General features: G+C 50.7%; 1 protein-coding gene and 1 long non-coding RNA gene across 50 annotated transcripts in view; one reads left to right on the forward strand and one right to left on the reverse strand.

Annotated features, from left to right (window-relative positions):
* Window positions 1-27,670, reverse strand: part of RBFOX1 (RNA binding fox-1 homolog 1) — a 1,595,659-nt gene that overhangs the window by 141,478 nt on the left and 1,426,511 nt on the right. The window lies entirely within an intron of this gene.
* The window catches only part of LOC149120636 (uncharacterized), a 1,089,735-nt gene continuing 1,079,616 nt past the window's right edge, over window positions 17,552-27,670 (forward strand). The window contains exon 1 of the long non-coding RNA XR_016225951.1: window positions 17,552-17,597. This is a non-coding gene — a long non-coding RNA (uncharacterized LOC149120636). The remainder of the gene's footprint in view (window positions 17,598-27,670) is intronic.

The following is a 27,670-nucleotide window of genomic DNA, read 5'->3' on the forward strand; positions in this document are numbered from 1 at the left end:
ATAGGCTCCACCTCACCCTAAAAACTAGGAGGGGCCACTTAAGGCTCCCAGCTGGTGCGAGCAGCACATGGCGTCAGCGCTCCGAAGTCTGTTCAACAGGGGCTGGCTTGCTAACCGAATCAATGAATCATCAGTGCATGGATAAACAAACCAAGACATCAACAATCAACTTTGCTGTCTTCATGGGATACCCCAAGAACAATATGATAACACGCGACCCACACAGAGCAGGATCTACGCTTTCCCTACTGGTAATGTCCATCTGGTTCCATGTCTACCACGGAGCGATGAACTTGAATGACCAGACCACCACTTTTGATGGGGATTGGGGTTTTACTACGGTGCCACAAGCCTCTAGGTTTGTAGAAGCAGCAGCTAAGAAACCCACTTCTGGCACATTTTTCCATCCTGTTAGAAGTTGCGGCTGCAATACAGAATCAAAACGAGCTCCCTCCCACCCCCAAGAAGGAGACTTAGACTCGGATTTGTGCACAACTGTTGGATGTTTCAGTTTAATAAACCTAATTAGGAATTACAGAGATTATGATTAAACATATTAAATGATTAATAGCATTACGCCGCTCATGTGAAAATTAAAATTAATCATCTCTAGTCAAACAGGACTTTGGAGAAATCTCTGTGTTGTTTCTTTTGATAAAAACATACAACGCTCAATTAATCATTTTGTAGTGTGTGTGTATATACAATGCCTGTAAATTGTTATGTAGGAATACCTGTGTGTTAAAAATAATTTTTAAGGAAACACATCAAAAACGTGAACATAAAAGCATTTCTGTCGACTGTGGGTGTGAGGAAAGGGAAGGAGTATTCAGATGCACAGGTTGAGAGGAGATCTCTGTCAAACTGAGCACGCCTGTTTGCATGCTGACGTGGCCTACAGAACCAGGGTTTCTGGACCGCACAGCCCCGCGTGTGAGCCTGTCTCCAGATCTGCTCATGTCAGGCAGGTAACTCTCCCTGTCTGAGCCTCGGCTTCCCTTCTGTAAAAGGCCGGTCATGGACTAGACGGTGACCTCGAGATGGCAGTGAGAACCAAACGCACCAGGAGGGGGAGGAAGCAGTCACTGCGGGGCCTGGTTCTCACCGACTCTCCCAGGCCAGCAAGCTCGGGCTCCTCCCCGCTGTCTGGGAACTCTCGTGGCAAATGCACTCAGACCACGACTGCATTTTGTGCCTCCGGATTAGCATCCTGACACTAACCCGCGGGCTGATGGCAACGGAACTGTCCTCTCTCAAAATCAAGGTGCAGGTGGGGCCACACTCCCTCGGGGGAGACACGGCCCGGCCTCTCTCAGCTTCTGGTGGCTCCGGGTGTTCCAGGGCGTGGGGCTGTGCTGCTCCCTCCTGCCTCTGCCTCCATCTCTGAGCGGCCTGTTCTCTCTGTGTCTCTGACCCCGATCTCCTTCTGCCTCCTTCCTGATAGGGACTGCACCTGCTGGACGTAGTAGAACCAGTCCCCATTCCATGGCGATCTTGTCCTGAGACCCTCATGACCGCTGTCAAGATGTCGTCATTCCTAAGTGAGGTCACATCCATTCAGTTCGTGGAGCTTGGCTTACGGATGTATTGTTGGAAGTCACTTCTCAATCCACTTCAGTCCCCCAGAACACAAACAATTCCAGAGTGCACACAGCAAGAGGGGCTGTGGGCAAGGAACTGACGCATCGTCTTCCGCTGCAGGCAGCATGAAGCTCTCAATGGGAGCTGGCCTCAGACCAGGGCCCTTCCAGGGCCACCTCAGGCTCACCTCATGTGTCAGCAGGGGCCATCTTTTTAAGATTTATTTACTCATTTGAAAGTCAGAGTTACCCAGTGAGAGAAGGAGAGGCAGAGAGAGAGAGAGAGAGAGAGAGAGAGTGAGTCAGTCTTCCATCCACTGGTTCACTCCTCAATTGGCCGCAAAGGCCGGAGCTACACCGAAACCGAGCCAAGAGCCACCTCCAGGTCTCCCACATGGGTGCAGGGGCCCAAGGACTTGGGCCATCTTCTACTGCTTTCCCAGGCCACAGCAGAGAGCTGGATCGGAAGGGGAGCAGCCAGGACCCGAACCTGCACCCATATGGGATGCTGAAACTGTAGGCAGCGGCTTAACCCGCTATGCCACAGCACCGGCCCCAGCAGGGTTCATCTTAACCAGGCCCCAAACTCAGAAGCTACTCCCATCTTCCCTTGGTGATTGGCCTAGGCTCCTAACCTGCTTCTCTGTCCTTGGGCCCGGATGCGGCGATGCCCAAGAGGCTCCTGGAAGCTTACGGCAAAGGCCCACAGTGAAATTTCTAAGGAGGAAGAAAACCACCGTAAAGCAACCGTGAAACTTGGAAGAAAACTAAACATCTAGAATGCATCTTCCTGAAGGGCAATGATACCCAAGGCTGGTGCTGTGCAGGCTCCCTGGGAATCAAATGCTAAAGAACTCCTGAATTGTCAGAGTTGTTTTTTTATGATATGTTTGCTTTATAACGAGATCGATCTGAACTGGAAGTGCACCTGTCACCATGCGTGGCAGATGAGAAGACGGAACGCAGCTACCCAGCAGAGTCAGGCTGGTCCACTCACTCGGAGTGGAGGACGGGGAGAATGCTCAATCGAGAACGGAGGGTCTGAGTTGCAGTGTACAGAGGCTGGGGGGGTGGGTGGTGGTGGGGTCCTCTCTCTCTGAGCCTGCAGTCTGGGCCTTCATCCGGGTCCGTGAGGTTCTGTGTGTTCCGGCCAGAGCGTCTCCTTCCTTGCTGTCTGCAGCTCTCCCTTCCTGTTCACAAGCCTCTTTCTCTTCCTAAGACACACTCAGCAGGCTTCCCCCTCAGCCTCCTCACTTGCTGTTCCCTAGGGCTGGAAGGCTGTTGCTTTGGATGCCCGCACGGCTTGCCCTCTTGCCAATACGGTCTCTGTCCAGACCTCAGCCTGGCGGGGAAACCTTTCCTGGCCCCAGAATCTCAAGCAGCTCTGCATCGGCCTGCTCACTGCTTCACGGCACTCATCCCTTCTTCACTGATGCTACCATAACCCTCGTATCCACAGCTGATGTCTGTCACAAGCCCTGCTGGACGCCTGCAACAGCAGATTGTACCAATCCACAAACGCAAGGCCTTTTCCATTGTGAACAAGCACAGTGTGTGTAACGGTCATCATGGATCTCCGTACTTGCTTCTTTACCATTTCGTGGGCAGAAGATTCTTTGTTGTTGCAGATCTCCGCAACCTTAGCATGCCATCTTTACTTTCCTTGCCTACTTGAAAACTTCCACCTCTTCAGTTCAGAGAAGCACCCTGTAGTTTCTCTTGGGCATACCCAACATGCCGGCATCCTACTCCTTCATTCAAGCCCATGATTAAGTCAAACTGTTGAAGACGAGACCTGCGGTACGTGACAGTTGATCTGGTAACTGAGAGGGCTACTCAAAGACTACCAGGTGCATAGCGCATATGCTAGTTAACGTCTCAGGCAGGATGAAGTGGATGGCAAAACATCCCATCATGCTGCTCAGAATGACATACAAGTTAAAGACTAGGAATTAGTTCTAGGAGTCGCCATGTGTGTTTTCACACCCCAGTTGACCATGGTCATGCAAACTGAGGAGGGTGAGGCCACGACAAGGAGACACTCCTATGTCTGTCTCTTGGTCTGCACAGTGCTTGTCTCATTCGCCACAACGGACCTCCACAGGGGCAGGCTGGCTTTCCTGCCCACTGGTCTGCTTCCTTCCCCAGGACAGCAGCACCTCGGGGAGGTGTGTTGGCAATGTGCCAGGTTCCTTCCTGGGTGTGGGTGGGGCTGCCTCGTACACTACAGGATATTCGGCCTCCACCCCATAGCCTGCCCTTGAGTTGGGGGAACCAAAAATATCTTCTGGGATTCCAACGTCCCCTTGGGGAGGCAAGATCCCACCAAGTGAAAACTGCCAGTAAGTAGCTGTGGACCAGGTGGGAAGTTCTCAGTGTCCGTGGCCTTGCCATGAGAGTGATACAGCAACATCAATGCCATCTTTCTAGGTGTTAGTGTGCATCTCCATAAAATGACCAGTGTGCAGCTGTCTCGGACCCTTTCAAGTGGGAAAGTGACCTCAATGCCTCTGTAAACGTGTGAGTCCCATGCACCAACAGGGAGCACTGCGGTTATCATCATTACTATCAACAACCATCGGCAGTTCCTCTTCATCTCCTGGGTCCAGGCGGGCACGACTCCCACTGCCCAGTAAAGGCTGCAGAGCCCTGTGTGCCCAGGAAGCTCACTCGCCTCGAGCTCTCCGAACAAGCTCGCCAGGAGCACAGCGCCAGCTTCTACCTTGCCCTGGGTGAAGGCCCCGTTAGGAGGCGGGATGTGTGCCACGGCATTTTTCTTAATAAACAAACTCCCCAGGTATCGGTGCAGGTTATAAATGTTAAGAAAACTCCACCGGCACTTTAATCTCCTAAAGATCACTTAGTGCTTCCACAAAGACCTTAATAAAGAACCACAGGGCTCCCTCCGCTATAATCGTTCCTAATTCGATGAATAGCTCTGAGCAACCCAAGGCTAATCCTGGTGAAATTGGATTTTGATATCGACCAATCCAGGGACGCCTGTTTGCGAGACAGAATACGCACAGTCAGGTGGAAAAACGCACCTTTCTGATTCTGCTCCCCACCCCACCCAGAGCCTCCATAGCTACTGCCAACTCCGCCTGCACAGCCTCTGCTGCCCACAGCCAGGTAAGTGGGAGTGGAAGCGTAGGTAAGGCATGTTGATGCGTGGGAAAAACTCCCAGCCCATGACTGAATAGTCAGCTGCTTAAGGCCTTCTGAGTGTGAGCTCCCTCAGCTGCAGAGCTAGGATTAGAGATTCCACCCCAGGGTTGTCTGCAGTTGCTGCAGTGGGAGAGGCAAAGGTGGGAGGCGCAGACGTGGTGGGAACACCACGCAGCCGTTGGCAAGAATCAGAATCAGAGGGAGAGGAGAGATTTCAACATACAGTGCTGAGGGCAGGGAGGGAACAGTGATTAGAAATAAAACAAGAAATGATACAAATTTTTAAGAGAGAGAGAGAGATGACGAATGTGAGACAGAATGCCCATCCATGGGTTCATTTCCCAAATGCCCTCCATGGCCAGGGCTGCTGAGCTGAGCCAAAGCCAGCCAGGCGCCAGGAATGCGATCCTCATCTCCCAGATGAGCAGCCGGCAATCAGTCACTGGAACCACAGCCGGTGCCTCAAGGTGTGCATCAGCAGAAAACTGGAATCGGGAATGGAGCTGGAACTCAACCCAGGTACTCGGACGTGAGACACGGACATCCCAACTGACCTCTTAGTCCCTAAGCCAAAGTAAGCCAAAGGCCTGCCCCCAGGAATCATGTTTGATGGAAATGAAAAGCACACGTACTAGAAATCAGCACTAGACAGAGCTCAAGAATACTGACCAAGTAAGCAGTAAAAGGCAGCCCTGCCCAATAAAATAAAGCGTAACTAATATAGATAATTTTAGAATTCCCAGAGGACTCATTGCAAAAGGAGAAAGAGGTATTAAGACATTTGAAAAATATACGTATTTTAACCTATTTTATAAAAATAATTATTCCAGAATGTCCTCACTGTAATAGATAATTTACATTCTTTTTTTTTTCTTGGTACTCATTCTTCAAAATGTTGCTTTACACCTAGAGCTCATCACCTCCATATGGGCACTGAATTTTCAGGGGAAACATTGATCTACGTTAAGTTTTGAAAAAATGACAGCTGAAGACTCAAGAAAACCACAAAGGTTTCCAATAACCGAATCAAGTAACAGTGCTTACGTTTCAAGCTGAACCCAACTGAAAATGCAGTTCCTCAGCCTCTGGCCCCACTGCACGTGCCGAGTGGTGTGCGTGCCGCACGGTGGGAAAAATAAGACCCCTACAGACGTCTGTGTCATAATCCCAGGAAGGTGTGAGGAGGTCACTTCCCAGGACCAAGAGGTAATAAGATTGCAGAGAGAATTAAGGCTGATAATCACCAGACTGTAAAACAGATTATCCTGGATTAACCAGTGTGGGCCCAACATTATCACCGGTAGAAGGCAGAACTTGCAGGCAGAACAGCTCACAGCGGGAATGCTACCGTGTAAGACTCCGCCACCTTTCTGGTTTGAAGACCCAGGAAGGGGTCATGAGCCCAACGATGGAAGAAGGAAAAGGCCAGGAGATGGAGCCCAACGAGAGCCTTCAGAAACAAACAAATCGTGCAGGCTATGATAGCCATTCCACCTGACAGCTTGAATGACAGCATAACACAGTCATGTTATCAAAGGCACTAGGTGTGCGCTACTGCGATGCAGCAGTCAGAAAACCATCACGTTCCCTGACAGGGAGCCCAGGCACAGCACTTTTCCCTCACTGCACAAAGTTCTGTTCCTCAAAGCTTCTGAGCCCTAGAGGGTCGGGTGGAGCAGAGTGGAGGGAGGATGGATTTAACAGGGAGGAAAGAAGACGGAGCTGGAGAGCAAGAGCCTTCCCTGGGGCCGCCGCCTGCAGTGCTGGCATCCCATATGGGTGCGGGTTCGAGTCCCAGCTGCTCCATTTCCCATCCAGCTCTCTGCTGTGTCCTGGGAAAGCAGCAGAAGATGGCCCAAGGCCTTGGGCCCCTGCACCCATGCGGGAGACCTGGAAGAAGCTCCTGGCTTCAGATCAGTGCAGCTCCGGCCATACGAGCCAACTAGGGAGTGAACCAGCAGATGGAAGACCTCTCTTTCTGGGTAACTCTGATTTCAAATAAATAAATAAATAAATCTTTAAAAAAAAAAGAGCCTTCCCTAAAGCAATGATGCTGTCATTGTGCTCTGAAATGAGCAGTGTGATGAAGTCGACTCTCAAGCAAGTTTCAAATAAGGTTTATAAAAAGCTTTGTTTTCATCTGCTCAGGAGGGAGGGAGGGAAAAGAAGAGTGGGAGGGATGGGGGGAGGAGAGAGAGAGGAAAGGGATAGAAAAATAATAGGAAGAGGGGAAGAAGAACAGAGAGAGAATATGAACATGTTACACCTGCTGGTTCACTCCCCAGTTGTCTGCAACAGCCAGGGCCAGGAACTCTTCCAGGTGTGCCTTGTGGGTAGCAGCGGCCCAAGCCCTTGAGCCATCATCTGCTATTCCCAGGGCGCACATTAACACAAAGCTGGATCTGAGGTGGAGGTGCTAGGACTCGACTCAGGCACTCCAACAGGGGGCACAGGCATCATAAGTGGCCGCTTAACCTGCCGTGCCTTGATGCCTGTCCCTCAAATAAGGATTCTGAATGAAATTCTTGGCTCCTGCAGGAATTAAAGATGGTACCTAGAGCATCTACAGTGTCGGATGGTTCCACTCAGAGGGGCTTTCAACAGTGGTGCTGGGTACTGTCCTGATTCCTGCTGTTACTCGGTGGTCCGCCTCCCCCCACCCCCCACATCTCTGTGTTCATGTACACACCTAAGGTTTCAGGGAAGTTGTGGACCCATTCCCTGGGGGTGACACATGCTAAGCCTCTGAGTTTTGCAGGCGATTTTTCCAAGTCCACACAAGCCTGCTTCTGCCCTCGTTGTGAGTGGAGACCGGGGAGGGATTGCTGCACAGATGCTGAGCTCAGCCGTCCACTGACGGCTCAGAAGCAACGTGTGGGGCCTGCCGAGGGGTCTGCAAAGAGCACGCAAAGGAAAACCTCACGGAGGTCCCACCCTGAGCTGGCGTCTTGTTGCTGTCTCCCAACGTGGTCCACGGAGGTGCAGTGAGCAGCCGTGATCTGCTCACAGCCGCACAGCTGGGAGGTGGCCGTGTGGGACTCAATGCCCAACTCCCTTGACGCAGTGGCCTCTTAAGGGCAAGGCCAGGATGCTCTGCAGTCGAACGACAGCCCTGGAGGGCAACTGCCAAGCAGAGGAGGGTCACAGCAGCTCTGCGCTCAGAGCAGCGAGCTCACGGGGGAGGCCCCAGCACAGCCGCCCGGCCTGCCAGAAAGCACAGGAAACCAGACTGCTGCTGGAGCTTGCAGAGCCCTGAGCTGCCCTCCAGGGCCCCTCCCCCCCATCAACCACAGCTTCCTGATTTTGCTTTTGGAGGTTTGCTTATCTCCGTCTTTGGGAAATCTTAACACCCCAAAGTTAAACACAGCAGACAATGCATCTTCGTAACCCTCTACCATAGCGCACAGTAGGCAGTCAGCAAATCCACGCGGAAAACCTCAGCAGGCTAAGCCCTCTCCTTTCTCCATGAGCACCCCCAATTCTGCTATCCAGGTAAGGAACCCCAGTGCCCAACAGGAGACGAAGACAGCCTGGCTTCCCTAGCCATCATCCTATTGGATTTCGGCAACTCCCCTCTCCCCGGCACCAACTCTTCCCAGGGATAAATAAAAAGTGCTCTTCTGAGTAGCCAGCTGCTTCTCCCTCCCCCACCAATCAAGTTATTTCTCAGAGAGAAAAGCTTGTGAGTGTCTTCCAGGCATTATTTGATTAAGTTGACAATATTATGTGAGCGATGGTTGAGTACCCACTGCGATGTACTTTGGACCAAATTGATTTGTATAATGAACACTTGCTCTGTCTCTTCTTGCAGCCTGAATAGCGGTCTTGATTTAGCCAGTCATGCCGGGCACCGAGAGAATTTACAGGGTCCACGGTGCCTCTCTCTCTCTCTCTGCACAGCATAGCAGGGGCAGTGCATGGGCTGGCATAATTCAATACATTGTACTATAAGCTCAGAAAATAATATCACGGAGCTCTGCAATATACCTATGTGATTTGATTTGTAAACCTGATAAAAAAGCAATCGAGGAAAGTTCAGGGGGAAAATATATATGTTCTAAGCAAAAATGTAACCATATTGAATGTGTACAAAGAGCCACAGAATGGGGTGGGGGAGAAAAATCAGGCGTACTCAATCAACTTCATGCCTTGCATTAGACAATGGTGCCCACTCTCCATTTAAAACGAAGCGAGATGCTGAAAAGTTACTTTCCATTAAAAAATCACCATCCTAGGAAGCCCAGGGAATGTGAATTAAAACCCACGTTTCAGGCTTTCTCACAATCCTCCTTCCAAACGGGGGCCCCTGCCGACTTTGCCCAGCTTCCTGGCTTTTTTCATTTCAAGTCCGGAGGCAAACAAATAAGTTAATCACATAGCTTTGGATGTAGTTAATGCCTCATTCGCAGCTCGGCGGGGCTGATTCCACAGACAGGTGACACAGATTTAAGAAATACATCGCATTTCCCTCAATGCAAATACACTCCATGTTCTGCTCAATGATGAAGTCTCAGAAAGGGGAAGGCTGCAGGACACAGAAGGACCAACTGCAGATTCCTCAGCTGGTTCTGATTCTTGAGAAATATGGGACGAGCACGCACCCGGCCAAAAGTGCAGGGGCCATGCAGGTGTCTCTGCTAGTCGGCTCCAGCTGCTCCAGCAAAGCACCAAGGGGGGGGGGGGGGCTTACCAACAGCTACTTCTCAATGTACTAGAGCCTGGGGGTCCTGATCAAGAAGCCGATCAGCTGGGGTCTCAGGAGGCTCTTTCTGGGCTGCATATGACTGCTTTCCTGCTGTGTCCTCCCAAGTCAGCCAGAAATGAACTCTAGTCTCTCCCCCTTCTTACAAGGATGCCAATCCCCTCCTGGGAACTGCACCAAGCCTCACCCCTGCCCCGAGTCCCCTTCTCCAGATGCCATCATGTGGTGGTGGTGGTGGTGGTGGTGGGGTGTTGGGGTTCCACATGTATTTGGGGTATAATGTAGCCCACAGTAGTGCCGCTGAAGCAGACAGCACAGACACCTGGGAGTATTAGGATGGATGTTTGTCCTGGAAGGGAACAGGGGGCTCAAAAGCGGGTGCTATGGGCAGGGTGCATTTGGCAAGGCACTTAGGCTGCTTCTTGGGATATCCGCGTTCCAGATCTGAGGCCCTGGGTTCAAGTCCTGGTTCCATTTCTGATTTCAGCTTCTCGGTAACGTGCACCCTGGGAGGTAGTGATGGTGCAAGTACTTGGGTCCTTGCCACCCACAAGGGAGATGCAGATGGAGGTCTGGGCTCCTGGCTTCTGCTCCTGCCTACCTCTGGATGCTGCAGGCATTTGGGGAATGAACCAGTGCATGGAAGATTGATTTTGGTCTCTCTCTCTCTCACACAACACACTCACACTTACACACAAACACACACATATTTTCTCTCTCTCTCCATTTCCCCCTTTGAAATAAATATAAGTTTTAAAACAGCTGTTCATTTATCCAATCACCCCAATATATTTATTATACACCTATTGAATTTGATACTTCAAAAAGTTCTTAGAAAAATGGAATTCAGTTTACTTAGGTGTCAAAGCTTTTCAAAACCTATGCAGAGTTTTTGAGTGACAGGCATTTTCCATGATCTTGTTGAAGAACCCCGCATGCATGAATTTCAAATGTTTTGCACCAATATAAGTTGATCTTTTAATTCCATTTTCCACAATTTTTTTCAAGCACCTTCATGTATCAGGCAGATAATCCTGGGGACAGATACCTGCTTAGCAGAGGTCAGAATGACAAAACTACAGAAAGTACTCTTTCTCTAATTGTCCATGTTCCAAAGCTTTGACTTTTGGCTTTAGGAAAAAGAACTTTTTAAAATGTAGTAATGATAATAATTAACTATAAATGTTTACAGGCACTGGAACCAAACTATCTGGCTTTGATTCTCAGCTCCACTACTTCCTTGCTGTGTGACCTTGGGCAAGTTCATTAACTCCTCTGGATGACGCTTACTTGAGTTAGACAACAGGAACACCACCTGCACCTACTCCAAGTGAGTCATTACCCATGAGCACTCAGGGTGGCTTCCAGCCCACAGTGCCTGGCATTTAGAACCAAGCCTGACTCCCGGCTGCTGTTTACCAGTCCCTGGCTGAACGGCCACCGCTCTGCTAAGCTCTGTCACACAGTGCATTTCAGGACAGCACCCGATGAGCCGGAGAGGAAGAGTCTATGACTGCGTCCAGTTACGACAAAGGCACTGAAGTGGAGAGAGGCTGATGGAACCCCAGGCCACACAGGAGGCAGTGGGCGGAGTGGCCGGGAGCCTGGGTAAGCCCCTGGGTGGAGACCCTCAGTGACATCGAAGGAACACGCAGCACCTTCCTAATCTCTGGCTTAGACAAACTCAGCCCACATCATTTTAAGGCTTCCAGAGTCAACGACACCCAAACTCTCGCCCACTAGACGAGCAGGGGGCAGAGGGCATCCCCAGCCTCTGTGCGCCAACCTCTGTTGGGATCTGCAGGATCAGGGGCACGAAGCCCACCTGTGGGACCGACCTACTCTCTCAGGGTTGGGGCCCAGGAGAAGGGGCCAAGGACATCCAGCGGGACAGGAGGCTTCCCAGTAGTGGGCAGTACACCTGTGGTTTCTCTCTCATTCTCCTGGGGCTCAGTGCCGCTGGTGGCTTGCACGAGTGTGGTGGGGCCCGTGACGCTGGCATGCCTGGGTTACTTGGGCAGTGATCAGCCTCTGCTGTTGCCTCAAGTCCTAAGGCTTCGACGCAGCCGCCCAAGCAAGCTGAGTGTCCGCTCAGTGTCCACTTAGAATCCCTGTCCTCGCCCCTAACTTCCGGTTCTCTCAGAGCACAGACGGCAGGTGCCCTGACGCATCCTCCCCAACAGTTATTCTCCATCCTGTTGCTCTGGGTAACGCCGGCAACCCCCACTTTGCCAATCCTCAGGCGAGAAGCGGGTGTCAGCGACACCCATGCACTACTTTCAGAGCTGCATCCAGTTCTCCCAAGAACCCTGGCGCTGTCTTTCGCTTTGACAACCTTTTGTTCTGGAGCTCAGAGAGCTTTCAGCCTGAGGGAGGAGGCAGCCTCTCCTCTTGGGCGGGGGGCCTCCAACACCCCCCCCCCCCGGAGAGGCTCCCTTGCCGCTTTCTTCCCCCCACCCCGTCTTCACGTCCTAGTTTTCTTTCATCCCCTGTCCCGCTCAGAAATCAAAGCCAACCTCAACATCGACTTAAAAAGAAAAGCATTTGAAAGTTTGGACAGAGCCTTCAGTTCCACCTAGCTCGGATGCTTTTTCTTATAACTTATTATGCAAGATTTAAATGCACCAAATGGCAATTCTAAACACTATGTTCATCTTCCAGGCCCCAGAAAACTGTTGAATGCACAATCCAGTTGCAGAAAACGGGTGGGCAATTGAAGATGGAACCGATCTCAGAAAACACCTGGACTTCCCTTACTGATGACTTCTCTCGTGGTGTGACTATACCAACAAAGACACAAGGGTTCCGCAGGGTTTGTTCCAGGACTAACAGGGTTTCTCTAGTGTACACCAAGACGTGTAGATGTCCTTCTCCATGAACACAGACACGGCTATTCACATGAATTTGGCAAAGAAACGTCACTGCTGAAAACTGACACGATTCCGCTTGTTTCTGAGCCCCAAATCCTGTTTGTCAGTAGGCTACTTTCTCCTGCTTGTTGAAGGAGGAGGGTGGGAAGTCTATGTTGGGAAATGGAAATACTAAGAAACCCACTCTGAAAACAGAAATCCCTGCATCTCCTTTCTGGTTTGATCTTTAGCTAGACAGGGCAGCAAAGTCTTCCTTAAAGAGTCACAAAGTCAGTAGTGGGGATTTGCGGGCCCTGATGCTTCTGACGGGTGATTAAGGGCAGCCACATGGGCTGGTGCTGTGGTGTAGTGGGCTAAGCCTCCGCCCACGGCCCCAGCATCCCAAACGGGCACCAGTTCGTGTCCCGCCTGCTCCTCTTCCAATCCAGCTCTCTGCTATGGCCTGGGAAACAGCAGAAGATGGCCCAAGTGTTTGGGCCCCTGCACCAGCACGAGAGACCTGGAACAATGTTCTGGCTGCTGGCTTCACATTGGCCCAGTTCCAGCCATTGTGGCCACTTGGGGAGTGAACCAGCAGATGGAAGACCTCTCTTTCTGGCTCTCCTTCTGTCTCTATGTCTCAAACACATAAATCTTTAAAAAAGGAAACCACAGCTACTATGTAAACAGACAGACCTAGACTGCAGCTGTGTCCCAATAAAACTTTATTTATAAAAGCAGACAGTGGGCTGTTTCGCCTGTGGGCTTTTTCTTTGTACCTAAAGGAACAAATCATCTGTGTCTACAGCGTTCCATTCAGCTACCATTTGAAGACCTCCTGCTTCCATAAAGAACATTGCAAGGACTGAAAGATAAAGGAGGAAGAAGACGACATTCCGAGGTCTTGGGACACTCTCAGTTCTAGGAGGGAAAAAGCTGATAAACCCTCACACAGTGCAAGACAATGTGTGAGTTTTCTGATCGAAGGACCTCTGGATAAAAACTACAGTTGGATGGAAACGTCTTGGAGAAAGGATTATTCGGTAGCCATGTAATAGAAGAGTCCACAAGAAACCTTCCAATACGCCCATCACCTAACTCTTCAAAAGAAGAAGGTCACCTCCTACCACATTATGGAACTCAAGGCGCTCTGAGAAGACAGTGAGGCTAAGGTGACGTGCTTTGGTCAGCGGACATGAGGCTCTGTTTCCCCACTTTGGAGACAGGAATGACAACACCTGCCCCTCTTGAACCACAGATACACAAATGAGAAAACGCTCCCAAAAGCGCTCTGGCCATTTCAAGTTCTTGAACATCTGCAGTCCGTGTTTCCATTTTTCTAGGAAAGCCACATAAAGGCAAGACTTAGGGATGGACATTGAACCTAGTGGTTCAAGGGTCAGTCAGTACACTCCATCCCATATCCAAGTACCTGGGTTCAAGACCCACCTCTGGCTCTTGCTAATGCACGCCCTGGGAGGCTGGCGGTGACAGCGCAAGCAGCCGGGTTCCCGACACCCACATGGAAGTTCTGATCGAACTCCTGGCTCCCAAGTGCAGTCCAGCCCAATGTGAACCTTTCATCTGGGGAATGAACCAGAGGACGGGAGCACCTGTCTCTCTTCCTTTCAAATAAAAATCTTTTTAGAGCAAGATTCGATCACAACAGGATGACAATATGAAAATCCATGTGACAACTCTAAGATTTTTAGTTAACGGGGTCCTTCCATTTAGGAGACTTCAAGTCAAGCCCGATTTTTGTCGGCTTCCTCACTACGTCATGTTTGCGGGGTTATTTACTGCAACTTGCATCAGTACAGACACTGAGTTTGGTCTACCCTCAGTTCGGGGGTGGGGGGCAAGGATCTGGCCACCTTTACCAAGATGTGGTTCTGTGGCCTGAAATGCAGACAGGCTTGCCTTGCAGGTGAACACAGAGTTACAACCTCACCTCTAAGTCCCCTGTTGAACATGAAAACTTCTGGGCCCCACCCCAGAACTACATAATATTATGGACCCAAGCGGAAGCTTTTGAATAATCCTCATGGATAACTGGTGCTATAGCCACTTTGCTGTCACTGCCTTTTACCCGAGGGAGACAACAGTGTGAGTTCACGTGCCCGGCGCCTGGACTGAGAAACCAAGTGGGAGTGGGCCCTCTGGTTCCCAGCTATTTGACCTTGGACATGCCTTCCACCTCGCAGCTTGAAGATGCAGATTTGTGAATTCATTCATTCAAAGGATATCGACTGACTACCTCCAATGAGACTAAAAACAAAAGACAGGCAGGATTAAAAGCACAATGTATGCGGAGTGCTTAGCGTGGCGGCTAGTGCTGCGTGAGCACGCGGTATCCATTAGTCATGGACTCCATTCTCTACCCTCCAGACCCACCTTGAAGAGCACAGCCGTTGTGCGGAAGGCCAATCCCAGCCTGGCAAGGGCTCTTGTGTAGCAGGTTTTGCTCCAGCCTCTGGCCCTCCCTTCATTTGGGTAGAGGGGGTTTCTTTCCCCAGAACTAAAACCTCCACCCAAGAGAGAAAAAAAAGACTTGCATTTTTAAGCTGGTGGGAGTTGGGGGTGGAGGCAGGTGAGGTTTCAAACAGTTCCTGTGATTGAAGGCAGGCAAGACTGCCTAATGGACCTCCGAGGTGCTTGGTTTCCAGGAGGAGTGCGCGGAGGGAGAGGGGGCAGGGAGAGATGTATAATGTATATATCATAAAACAATCACAAAGCTGAGTTCCTTGGCAGATGGGACATTCTGACGGCGAGGCTCACTGCTGACTCTGATGATGGGATGCTTTCGATCTCTTATATTGAATTTGAGATTACAAGCCTACTTTTCCATTCAGTCCTGCCCTGCAGCTCTCCCAGACATTTTGTTATCTTTGCCTAAACCTTCCAGGAAAGGCCTCTGAACTATTTCCCTGTGCCGGCTATAGGGAAATAGGATGACTGCAGACAGCAGCCCCTCTTCACTGAAGGGTAAACTAAAGCTGCGGAATATTTTGTCTCCATTTTTAAAGAGGAAGGAAGGATCTCTTCTAAGAGGAGCAGCAGCAGCGCTCACTTAGCATAGCTGCCTGCAAGCATGTGCTAGGAACAGGAAGCCCGTGGACATCTCTCAGACGCGCATCCTGCGCTGTGCCATTCTCAGAAACGCATTCCAAATGCGGTCTGCACAAGGCCTCTACGGGGGCAGTAATGCAGCCCGAGGCCGCTCACCCGGGCACTTCTGAGACCCGCAGAGTCCGGGATTCTAGTATTTTCAGTGCTGATGGTGGCTGATGAAGTCCTGGAACCTGCCCTCCTGGTTTGTGGGAGCCAATTGTTTAACTAGTCGGGAACTCTGCGTGCCTGTTGCTAAACACGGCCTGTAATAAAATTAAATTATGAAAATGCACCATGAATGTATAGAAAAAGTATTAGATTCAAAACTGATCACTTGCAAATTCTTTTACTGCGCTGTACTATCAGCTAGGCCTGGGCCCTTGAGGTTCCTACCTGCTGGTGGAAGGGGGTCAGGTGCGTGGACAGGGGACCTTGCATAAGTTCTCCTAACTCCACGCTCAGCGATGAAGCTGGCAGTTGGACGTGGTGGGAGAATTCACACCCTTGAAACTGGAAAATCCTTCTGAGCAGACACCTGACCCCTGTCGCTCCCCCTCTTCGTGGAGGAACGACACTAAGCCCTGCCTAGGCTTCACATCCGAGTCACGGCACCATTATGTCGCTCCCCGTCTTCGTGGGGGAACGACACAGGACCCTGCGCTGTTCTTTCGTCTGCTCGGCCCTCCCCGGGTTTGCTGCTGGTTCTTCCCGGGTTGGCTACTGTCCCTTCCACCTCCGTGGAAGGGCGGTTCCCCCTGGCCGCTTTCCCCACTTCCGCAGGGGAGCGGCACACCGCCGGCCGGCTCTCTCGGGGGCTGCACAGGTGTTCCCTTAGATGTTCCCCTTAGATGTTCCTGGTGCATGCCGTCTCTCTCCTCCTTTATAGTCCTCCTCTGCCAATCCCAACTCGGCTGCCCACACGCCGAGTACGCTGCTCTCCAATCAGGAGCAAGTCCTACAGTTTATTGGTTGAACTGGAGGCAGCTGTGTAGAAGCTGTTTTCTTCTCTCCCAGCGCCATATTGTGGGAGAGCAGATGCATAGAATAAGTCTTAATTCCAGTAACAGTCTAGTCCGAGCTGCTCCCCACAACCCCTGATTCCCCCACAACCAAATGCCCCAGGCTGGCTGTTACACAGCGACCAGCACACACCACACCATGCGTGTGTAACAGCTCTATCAGGAAATTCCAACACGGTGGCTACTGAGCCACAAGTGCTGAAAACACTGACGAAGGTTAAGAGAAAGTCGCTACAGCAGGCACATCCTGGTCCTCTTACCGCTGGCTTTTGTAATTCTCCTGGGCAATAAGGCAGTGCCACGTATGTAGGCCTCAACTCCAGCAAGGGAAACACCTGGACCTCAGACCCAGCCCCATGTGACATCAGTTCCATCATGTACAAAGTGGGCTTTCAATACGTGGTCGATTCACAGGAAAAAAAAAGATAAAATTTTGAAGGCCAAATCAACAGAATCAAGGAGCTGGCATTTTTGGCACAATGAAGTAAAGCGCTACTTGTGAGATGGGCATCCCTATTAGAGTGAGTTCAAGTCCTGGTCGTTCTGCTTCCAATCCAGCCCCCTGCTAACGTACCTGCAAAGGCAGAGAAGACGGCCCAAGTGTTTGGGCCCCTGCCACACATGCAGGACACCAGGAGGGAATTACTGGCTCCTGGCTGTGGGCTGAACCAGCCCTGGCCACTGCAGCCATTTGGAGACTGAACCAGCAGAGGTAAGACCGATCTCTTTCTCTCTCCCCCTCCTTCCTCCCTCCATCTCTGTTAGCCTTCCTTTTAAATAAATAAATAAAAAAATCTTTTGAAAAAATGAATGTTGCATCAAGTCTGGTGCCTAATAATTGCTCAATAATCGACATAACTGACAGGTGTTTGATGATGGTCATTATGATGACAATGACATTAACAGAGGCATCTGGGAGAAATCCTTTGAAATTATGGGAAGAGTTGATGGATGCTACATTGAATTTGTGACTTGAAAGAATTTTCCAGAAAATGACAACCACAACCTTAATTTCCCTTTCAACTCCTTCATTTAAACAATGACACTCAGACACTAATCACAGCACAACACAAAGTACATTGGTTCCATTGCTCATCCTCAGGATATTTCTTTTTTTTTTTTTTTTTGACAGGCAGAGTGGACAGTGAGAGAGAGAGAGACAGAGAGAAAGGTCTTCCTTTTGCCGTTGGTTCACCCTCCAATGGCCGCCGCGGCTGGTGCGCTGCGGCCGGCGCACCGCGCTGATCTGATGGCAGGAGCCAGGTGCTTCTCCTGGTCTCCCATGGGGTGCAGGGCCCAAGCACCTGGGCCATCCTCCACTGCACTCCCGGGCCACAGCAGAGGGCTGGCCTGGGAGAGGGGCAACCGGGACAGAATCCGGCACCCCAACCGGGGCTAGAACCCGGTGTGCCGGCGCCGCAAGGCGGAGGATTAGCCTAGTGAGCCGCGGCGCCGGCCTCATCCTCAGGATATTTCTAATTTGGTGCTAAAACAATGCACAATTTATAGATGAGGAACAGTGAGTTCAGGAAGGGGTCCACACAGGAGTGGGGGGAGGTCCTAGGACCAAGGTCTGGGGGCTCGAAGCCAGCGGCTTCCCCCTAATGTCACACAGCCTTCATGGCAATGAAAATCGTAACAGATAGTTGAAGCCAAAAACAACAACAGGTCCATGGTGAGGAAATTCAAGGTCAGAGTTTGATTTTGGATTTTTCATGAAAAACTCAAGAGTATTCCAGAGTTATCAAGAACACCAGGGAAGACAATAAGTTCTCTATCTTTATCTCAATGGTGTCTCCGTGTGAGAAAGAGGCTGAGTCACATGGCCAGTGTCTGGGTGAGCCATGCCCCTTCTAGTCCTCACAACCCCTGGTTTACCAGGAGGACGACATGGATGCAAATGTGGCAGAGACGGGCTACCAAACAAACAGCATCGGGCCAGCACCTGGAGGAGCAGGTTTCGATCCTGACCTGTGAAGATGACGTCAGGCAGGACTTGAACCTCTCAGAGGTGCATCAGCGGCAGTACCAACACTCAGATGTCAGACAGCCGAGAGGATCCCACACAGCCTAGCTCAGCCAAAGTGCCCAGGACAACACCCCGTTCAGAATTTACGTTCAGCAGATACTCCTTAGGCACGAAATGCGTGCTGGGTCCGACCATTGGTGCGGAAGTGCAGAGTGGAAAGAGCAGGCAAAAGTCCTTCCTCTCAAGGAACTTCAACCTCCAGTGAGGGAGGAACCGTAAGTGACAGCACAATGAACATGAACACGGTGGAGGATGCGGAGACGAAACACTGGGGAGGGGGAGGACGGGGTCCTGGGGCTGCCGGGCTGGGTGGGGATCTTCAGTCGTTTTTGAGAAGGTGTCCAAACTGGACAAGGCAGAGTGGGCTCAGACGCAGAGACAGCCAGTGCAAATGTCCTGGGGTGCGAACATGACAGTCAAAGGGGCTGGTGCAGGGTATACCAGCTGAAACCAGAGAGGAGGCGACGTAAGGGAATGGACCAGAAAGTGGGTACGAGACACGTCTCTGTTGGCCGCTGAAGGAACTTCTTTCAAACTCTCTGTGAAATAATCTTAGATTTATAGAGGTAAATCTTCACCCTATATCCCCTCCCCTGCCCAGCACTGGCATCTTCCCTAATAATAAGTACTTTTCAAAACTAAGACTTTAACACTGGTGTATCACTGATAACAAAATGATAGATTTTATTCAAAATCCCCCCAGCTCCTCCACAAATGTTTTTTTCATGTTCTAGGATCTAGAAGCTGTGCTTACAGGATTCTGGCTTTTATTCTGGTGGGAGCGAGGCAGTCACTTAACAAACAGGTCAGGAAGTGACAACGTTTAAGCAGGATTTCTAGGCGATTCCCTTCTGACATCTGAGCTGACAGCAAGAAAACAGGATGTTATTTGAATAATAACTTAATAGGCTCCTATCACTCCCCCTTATACTACCCCCAAGACTAGCAAATGGCCTTTATCAGAGTTACACTCAAAGAAATGGCTGAAAAAGATCATCAGGCATTTCATAAATGCACAGTACTACGTAAATGCTAAATAATACACGCAACGTTCATTTCCTTGGAGTTCTACTTGACTTTTATTACTGCAAGTGCTAATTGTGCCAACACCTTGGATTTATGTTATGCCCTACTCCCTAATAACCAAGTATTTTCCACCTCTACTTTCTTAATTGTCTGAACGAATAAGCTTGCTTGGTTAGAATGTGGTTAGATGTGGCCACAGTTGCAGGTCTGATGTCATGCACTGGGGTGTGTACAAGAAAGAGGAACAAAGTCAGAGCACTCAGCACCCATGAAGAAAGCAAGTGTTGGGTGCTTTCTTTTTTTAAAAAAGGGGTAGAGACAAAAGGTGCCTGAATCACTCATCTGGATTCAGGGACGTTCACAGTGACGTCACCATCAGAGATGCCCCGCAAGCCACGCCCCATATTTCTGATGAGAAAACTGAGACCCCACAGAGGCTCACCCGGTTTACACTAAGCAGCCACGGCTGAACTCAAGACTTGGGTTTTCTTCGTCAGGGTGGTTCTCTACCACAAGCTGTGCAACCTTGACTGTGCTGGCTCATCTCTCTGTGCTCAGATGGGTACGTCAACTACAGAATTGCCACGAGGATAAAAATGCTGTCTGGAAAGCATGCAGTCAGGAGCTGACAGTGGCCTCTTTCTGGGCTGACTGCGCACGTGTGAGATTCTCTGTGGTCACCCTTGCTGCTCCCGGCTCTGTCCTGGACCACATCCTGCCAAAATGAGCCTGGAGCCGGTGCTGTCAGCCTCCCACCTGGGTAGCTCTGAGAGCAGAGGACCCGGGCCTTCCTGGTTCTTTTTCCCCTATGCCTCACACTGAGCCTGGTACTGAGGGCTTCTGGGCAGAAGCAGACTCTTCAAAAACACCTCCCAGGCCGAGAGTCCAGACCCAGCTGAGAATGGACTTCCGTCTCTACTATAAGCCGGGTCTCTTCTTGGCTCCAGAAACGTCCTCCTTGGCTGAACTTACCAAGTTTGGATTGGGAATGGCCACGTGTGTGGGCTGGACTGGTCAACTCCACCTCCCAGGAACAACCCACAGGGAGCTGGCCATTGTGAGACAGCACCGAGGAGTTTCTTCTAAACGAGTTGTGCATCCCCCAGGTGTACTGGCCCCTGGGAGTTCCACATCTCCCAGTGAAGTCTGCTGTCTGCTCCCTCCTTCTCTTGGGAGCACACGCCAACATCCCTGAGTACCCTGGAGTCCTGCATGTCTTGTTGTCCTTCAAAATTGCTGTGGGAGGTTTGGGGTGATTTCTGCTGCTCTTCATAGATAGTGGACATTGGAAAATTCCAGAAGCAAAGCAATGGAGCAGAGAGAAGAAACCACGTAACCGGTTCCTCCCAGAATGTCTTATTTGCTTTGTGAGATGAGAGGGGGATATGTCAAGGAGGTTCAGGAGGGGAAAACAGGGCATGCAAAGAAGGAAAACAGAAAGGGTGGCGCCTTGGGGATGCCTAAGAGATAAATCACAGAAGGTCACGACGCGTGGATCTCGGTTCTGTGCCCTGCAGCCCCGTCTGGGCTCAGCTCAGATTTTGCCACAGAAAACATCACTGTCAATGAGCATCGACTTTTGGTCCACTCAGCCATTCCATCCGACTGGGCCAGCAAGTTCACCCACGACAGCTGGGACTTGGGAAGACACGTCCAGAAACGGCCTTCCAGAGCCCTCCCACTGCCCAGGCTGACGTCCTACATCTCTCAATGCGAAATGAGGATCCTGGCCTTGCTCTTAGGTCTCCTCTGACTTAGAAGGACACAGAGATTCTGAGAATTACATAAGGGACTTCCTGCTGCTGACAGAAACCCTCCCACACACGAACACAAAGCAGCACTTCGGGGAGTAAGTAGTGAAATTCCATCGTGGAAAAAGGAGGTACAGACTTGGAGGAGAGAGTCGAGAAACAAAATCAAAGGGTCAAGGTCCAGCTGTATAACGCGATTCTGTACTGGGCTGACGTTGGAATAAGAAGTGCGAGGCAAGCTGGCTACAGTGGAAGACACACAGGTGGGGCGAACAGCTCATGCAGGGATCTGAACCGAGCGAGGATGGATGCAGGGAGGGCTTGGACCAAGCGTCCTGCTCTCCTGATTTGCCCTAGGGTTTGGCAATGAATGACCATCACAACATGATCCTTCCTGACCACACTATCCCAGAGTCCAAAAACAAAAACAAAGAAATAGGGGCCAGGGCTGTGGTGAGTCCAGGAAGGCTGCCACTCGCAGTGCGACATCCAATATGGGTGCTGGTTCGAGTCCTGGCTGCTCCACTTTCAATCCAGCTCCCTACTGAGGTACATGGAAAAGCAGTAGGAGATCATCCAAGTCCTTGGGCTCCTGCACCCGTGTGGGAGACCCGGAAGAAGTTCCAACCCATGGCTTCGGATTGGCCCACCTCTGGCCGTTGTGGCCATTTGGGGAGTGAACCAGTGGATAGAAGACTTCTCTCTCTGCCTCTGCCTCTCTGTAATCTTGCCTTTCAAATAAATAAATAACTCTTACCAAAAAAAAAAAAAACACCACAAATAAATAGCCCCACCAACCCCAGGGGTGTACGCACCCCACCAGGTCCTATTTCGAGCTGACAGTGGAACACCACTGGACACAGATGAGACAGCAGAGGCGCCTAAGCGGCACTTGCTACTCCATGCACACGGCTTCCCGCACCTCGCTCCCCTGAGTCATCCGACTCCTTTGCAAGCTGCTTCTTCTGGCACTTTTCAGATCCTCTGTAGCATTTCCCATGTTCTCAAGTCACTCCCTTTTATTTACTTATTGACCATCTGCCTCCAAGCTGTGCCGGCTCGGCAGGGTAGTGATCTTCTCTGGCGCCGTCCCTCCTTTGTGTCCCAACATCCAGTGGGCACCTGGCAAGGGACCCTCCAATGTTCCTCCCCTGGGTCCCTGCCCCTTGCCCTGCGTGCGGCAAACCCTCTGCAGGCGGCGAGCTGGGGCGCTGTGACCTCCATCTCCTTCATTTCCCTTCTCTCCTTGCTTCCTGTTGCCCAGTATCAGACAGCATCATTTTTTAGGTTGACATGATTTCAGCTGTGTAAGGCAGTCACAGAGCCCCAGATCCTGTTTCTCCATGGTGGCTAGCGGCAGAAGTCTGGGAAGCATGCATTGTTTGGAATAAAAATCACCGAAATATTCCTGAGTTTGGATGAAGGGGATAGTCACTGTGATTTCTAGGAATTTAAAACTTCAGGACAGTGCCCGGAAATGCACTATCAGCAGATTCTAGCGTGCATTCTAGAAATTTCTAAGGCTTCCCACTCCTATTAAGTTGGAATTAAAAATGGGAATCCTTTCTGAGCACTGTTTGTTAACATGAAAAGCATCATTTAATTAGGACTAATATAAGATGCCCTGTAGAGTGATAATTTAATAATTCGGCCGTTTTATTTAGACAGTGCCCCCAGGCTCCTCATTAAAAATGGAAGAGACATTCAATGGGACAACATGGCTCGGCTGCTGCAGACATCCCCAGGGCTCTCAGATCATAAAGTCCCCCCTCTGGGCATCGCATGAGCCATTCCGCTGGCCTGGGAGCAGCTCTCTGCATTGCCAAATTAACCTTCATGGGCAAGGGACTCCCCAAAACCACTTGCTTTCCCTGGCACTTGAGGGTCTTCCCTGGCCCCGTCAGGCAGAGACAGGCAAGGAGCCCACCCTAGAGAAGTGTATTCCAACTGCCTCCCAAGTTTCCTGTCGATTTCTCTCGCTCTTGTATCTACATCTAACTGCCCAGCCTGGCCAGCAAGACCCCACCCTCGCAAGGATCTCCAATACCTCTGCTTCCTGACACCCCTGAGGCCTTCCACAGCCACCACAGGACTGCTCCCAGCGGGCAGACACTCAGGCATTGGGTGTTCTGTTCCCCCCACCAGGTCTTCCCCGGCTCAATTCAGGGGCAGATGCTGGCTGATGCCCCCAGCACAGCCTCCTCCCACTGTTTGCCACTTCGCATCCTTGTCGTCCTTAGCCATGAGCCTAGGAGACTCCTCCCTGTCCACCCAACATCACACAGCCCCTCTCCTGTGGGATTCTCCCCATCACCATCCAGCTGCCGATGACTCTGAAGCACTTTCAGGCCCCTAAAATGCACGGCTGGGATGCGGCTCTCCCTTGGCTGTGTCCAACATTATTTCCGAGCCCCGAGATGTAGGTTCCTAATAACAAATACTGCAGTGGGTCCCTCACTTCGGGGGCGCTGTGACAGTGCCACTCTGCCTCTGATGTCCTCTCTGCTGTCAGTGGCTCACGGCAGAGCTGTGTACAGTGCTGTCAAGTGTAGAAGAAAACAGAGAGCCAAGCTGTACCATCTCCAGGTGATGCATCAAGTGAAGGAAGAGCGAATGGACAGAAACAAACTGGCTGGAGAGAAGACACTGGGGCCTTGCTTGTTGGAGTCCCCACAGCTCATCCCTGCAACTGCATTTGTCACTACGCTTGCTCTGTACCGCTGGACTGTGACGGGTTCTTTGAGAGCATAAATACGTTCAATTCACTTCTATATTACCAGTGTTCAGCACCGAATTCAAAAAGTTGTTTTAAGAATAAACACAGAGGCCGGCACTGTGGCTTAGAGGGTAAAGCCGCCACCTGCAATACCAGCATCCCATATGGGCGCCAGTTCAAGTCCTGGCTGCTCCACTTCTGATTCAGCTCTCTGCTCAGCCTGGGAAAGCAGTAGAAGATGGCCCAAGTCCTTGGGCCCCTGCACCCCCGTGGGAGTCTCGGAAGAAGCCCCTGGCTCTTGGCTTTGGATTGGCGCAGCTCCAGCTGTTGTGGCCATCTTGGGAGTGAACCAGCGGATGGAGGGCCTCTCTCTCTCTCTCTCTCCCTCCCTCCCTCTGCCTCTGCCCCTCTGTAACTCTGGCTTTCAAATAAATAAATAAATCTTAAAACACACACACACACACACACACACACACACACATATATATATATATATATATATATCAGGGGCCAGTGTTGTGGTATAGTGAATCAAGAATCAAGGTGCCACCTGCGACACAGGTATCCGATATGAGCACCAGTTTGAGACCTGGCTGCTCCACTTTTAATGCAGCTCCCTGCTAATGTGCCTGGTGAAACAGCGGAAGATGGCCCGAGTGCTTGGGCCCTTGCACCCACCTAGGAGACTCGGCTTTGGCTGCTTGTCAGAAGCCTGGCCATTGTGGCCATTTGGATCTTTCTCTCTTTCTCTCTCCATGTCTGCCTGCCTGCCTGCCTGCCTGTTTCTCTCTCTCTCCTTCCCCTCCTTCCGTCCCTCCCTGTATCTATCTCCCTCTAACTCTTTCAAAGAAATAAAAAAAAAAATCTTAAAAAAAGAGAACAACACACAGATACACAGAGACATGGCGGGGGTGAGTGGGGTGGATAATGAGGTGCACAACGTCTTGCTTTGGTTCAGAATATTTTACAATGCACAGAACAAACTGCTCAACTGCTTCTGTTCTGAAGTGGATTCTCTCATGCAGGGGTGGGAAGGTCTGGTCCACTGACCACATCAGGCCTGCAAAATCATGTAGGTTGGCACTGCTAAGGCAGCTGCAGGCAGGATTCAAAGTTCAATCGACGCAGGCTGTTAACCTGACACTTCGGGATGGGCCACTAATGATGTCATACATATCCAAAAGGCCCTTGGCAGGAAAAATGTTGCCCACCTCTGCCACAGCAACCCGAAACAGTGAAGATGGGCAACCCGAGACAGGAGAGCAAAGTGTGGCCATGTAGCCTGGAATCCACTCCATCGCTAAGGGAGGAAGCCCAGAGGGGTGCGTGGCTGGTGTGTCTCACAGCGCCTCATCTCCCCCCTGGACAGATGACTCTCCCACTTTAAAATACACACAACCTTCACGTTCATTAATCATGGGAGCAGCTTTCAGCTGCATTCACACCCATACAAGAACAACAGCGCGGACTATGACACCTGCTTCCAGACCTGCACAACAGAAACCAGAAGGAGCAAGGCACCCGAACAGGAAACTTCAAAACACACACATGAGAATTGCAAAGTCTAATTTCTCAAAGCACGGCCTTGGTAAGGGTGTAGCTGTTTGTCACACCTGCCTTGATTCCAACACTGCCAGCCACGTGCTAAGTTCACTGCTATTCTGAAGGATTATTTGCTTTGTTTTTTCTTCCATAAATTTTGTTGGTCTTTTAAGTATGCGTAGCGGGTCAAAAGGGATGAAAAGCATCGTCAGGTCCACGGATGATCTTTTCTTCCTCTCTCTGCTCTTTTCTTCTTCTCGTTTCTGGCATGCAACGGAAGGCAAGGTGCTCGCCTAATAAATTACATTCGTCCAAACAATGGCGCCGACACGTTTATGCACTTGTTGAGTTAGTGGCCACTTCGAAACAGACTTTGTAAGTCATCACACTTCATAGTGAAAGGTCCCCATGCATCATCATGATCTATCAGGATGCCTGCTGAATTTTACAGCACTGCACACTACATTAACCTTTGGTACCACCAATATTTATGACCTTATAAGAAAGTATTTATCAAGCTGAAACCCAATATGCAGCACCCGTGTTTTAGCCAGCACTGTTTAGAAGCCATTATCACTCCTTTCTCCAGGCATTTTAAATCACCCAGAGACAATGCTGGGTGCTGGCGAGACTGCACACCCAGGACACCCCCGGGTGTCCTGGTAGGAGTATAAATTGGTATAATCCTTTAGAGGGTGACTTTCTAGTTTTATCTGACTATCAAAAGCTTTAAAGAATGTGCATTTTTACTCTTTGACCCAGCAGTTCTGCTTCTGGGAATTTATCCTACAGAAACAAAATGAAAGTGTGCAGAGATTTGGGCGAGAAGAAATCCATCAGAGTGATATTTGCCACAGTGAAAAATGGAAAGCAACCTAAGTGTCCGGTTCCAAGGGATTGGCTAAATAAACTTTGTCCAAGCTGTTCATGGCCAGAAAACAAAACACAAAGAAGCCACAGAGGAAAAAAAAAAAGGTAAAACAGTTACTAATTTGCAAAGTTCTGTGTGATATTTTTAAATTAAAGAGCAAGGCACCCAAAGGTATGGCCGGTATTCTCTTTGTATTTTTGCATTTTTTAACAAATTTGTGCAAACCTTCTTTAAGGATAAACAGCCAGGTGTCAATGAAGTGACTAAAAAAGTCATGCATATTAGCATTTGCTTATTTGGATTTTCTACATCCCCTATAATGGATCCGAGTTGTCTGCATGACTCCACCACTTAAAAACGTCACAAAGGTCTGGCTTATGTTTGTCACAGGAGCAGCGACTGTTTTTACTGTTTTTTTCTTCTTTTACATGAGCTTCACGTCAGAGAATAATGGGAATAATTGCTTCTATTTCTGTAGCACTTCCCCGTTTCTGAAGCGTGCTCCCAACTGATTGCTCCTGGGAGTCTCAAACTCTCCCGTCCCCAGCTGCAGCGTCTGCGGCTTGGACAATGCCTGTGCCTTGCTCATGGCCACTGAGGGTCCAAGAAGCCGAAAACGCCACATTTTCTGGCGCCTGAGTCTGTGTTTCTTGGAAAGAACAGCCGGACAGAAGACAGTGGCCTCAGCTCAGTCAAGTCACGGCGCGGGAGAGCTTTCCACCGGGGGCCTTCGGCCCAATCATACATTCACCGTGGTGCAGGCTCAGCTGGGGTTCCGGGAAGCAGGGGCGGCAGCACCCTGAGCCCCAGGGACCAGTGCAGCCCAGCCCGGGGCCCATTAGCATGGCCTGCAGCTTGTGGAGCCTACAGGGAGGGGAGCGGGGGCTGGTGCTGGGGTTTTGATGTCTCCCGGAATTATCGACTAACGTGCGTCTGTTGGACAGGCGGATGAGATCAAAGACTCCTGAACAGAGTAAAGGCGGAGGCCTGGCCACGAGCGAGGGGGCAGCGGGGGCTGCAGACAACGCCCCTCCTCGCCCCCCACCGTGAGGGTCCTGCCTCTCTCGCTGGTGGGCTTCATGCCTCAAAGGGCAACCGCTGTTTCAGGTGAAGGAAGGCAGGGCTCTCTGCTGCCAGTCTGCAGAAGCAAAGCCTCAAGCTCGGGCTCACTGGGGCTCCCCTCCAGGCAGAGGGGCCCAGGACGCTGCGCAGTCCCAGGTCTGGACCTTTCACTTCGCATGTCTGGGCCAAATGCTGATGCGACTGCAAAGTGTCGCCCTGCATGGCCCTCACCGCGGCTCTGCCCGTT

This window comes from Oryctolagus cuniculus, chromosome 19, assembly GCF_051225735.1.
Source record: "Oryctolagus cuniculus isolate XC-2025 breed Fujian yellow rabbit chromosome 19, ASM5122573v1, whole genome shotgun sequence".
Classification (NCBI taxonomy): domain Eukaryota; kingdom Metazoa; phylum Chordata; class Mammalia; order Lagomorpha; family Leporidae; genus Oryctolagus; species Oryctolagus cuniculus.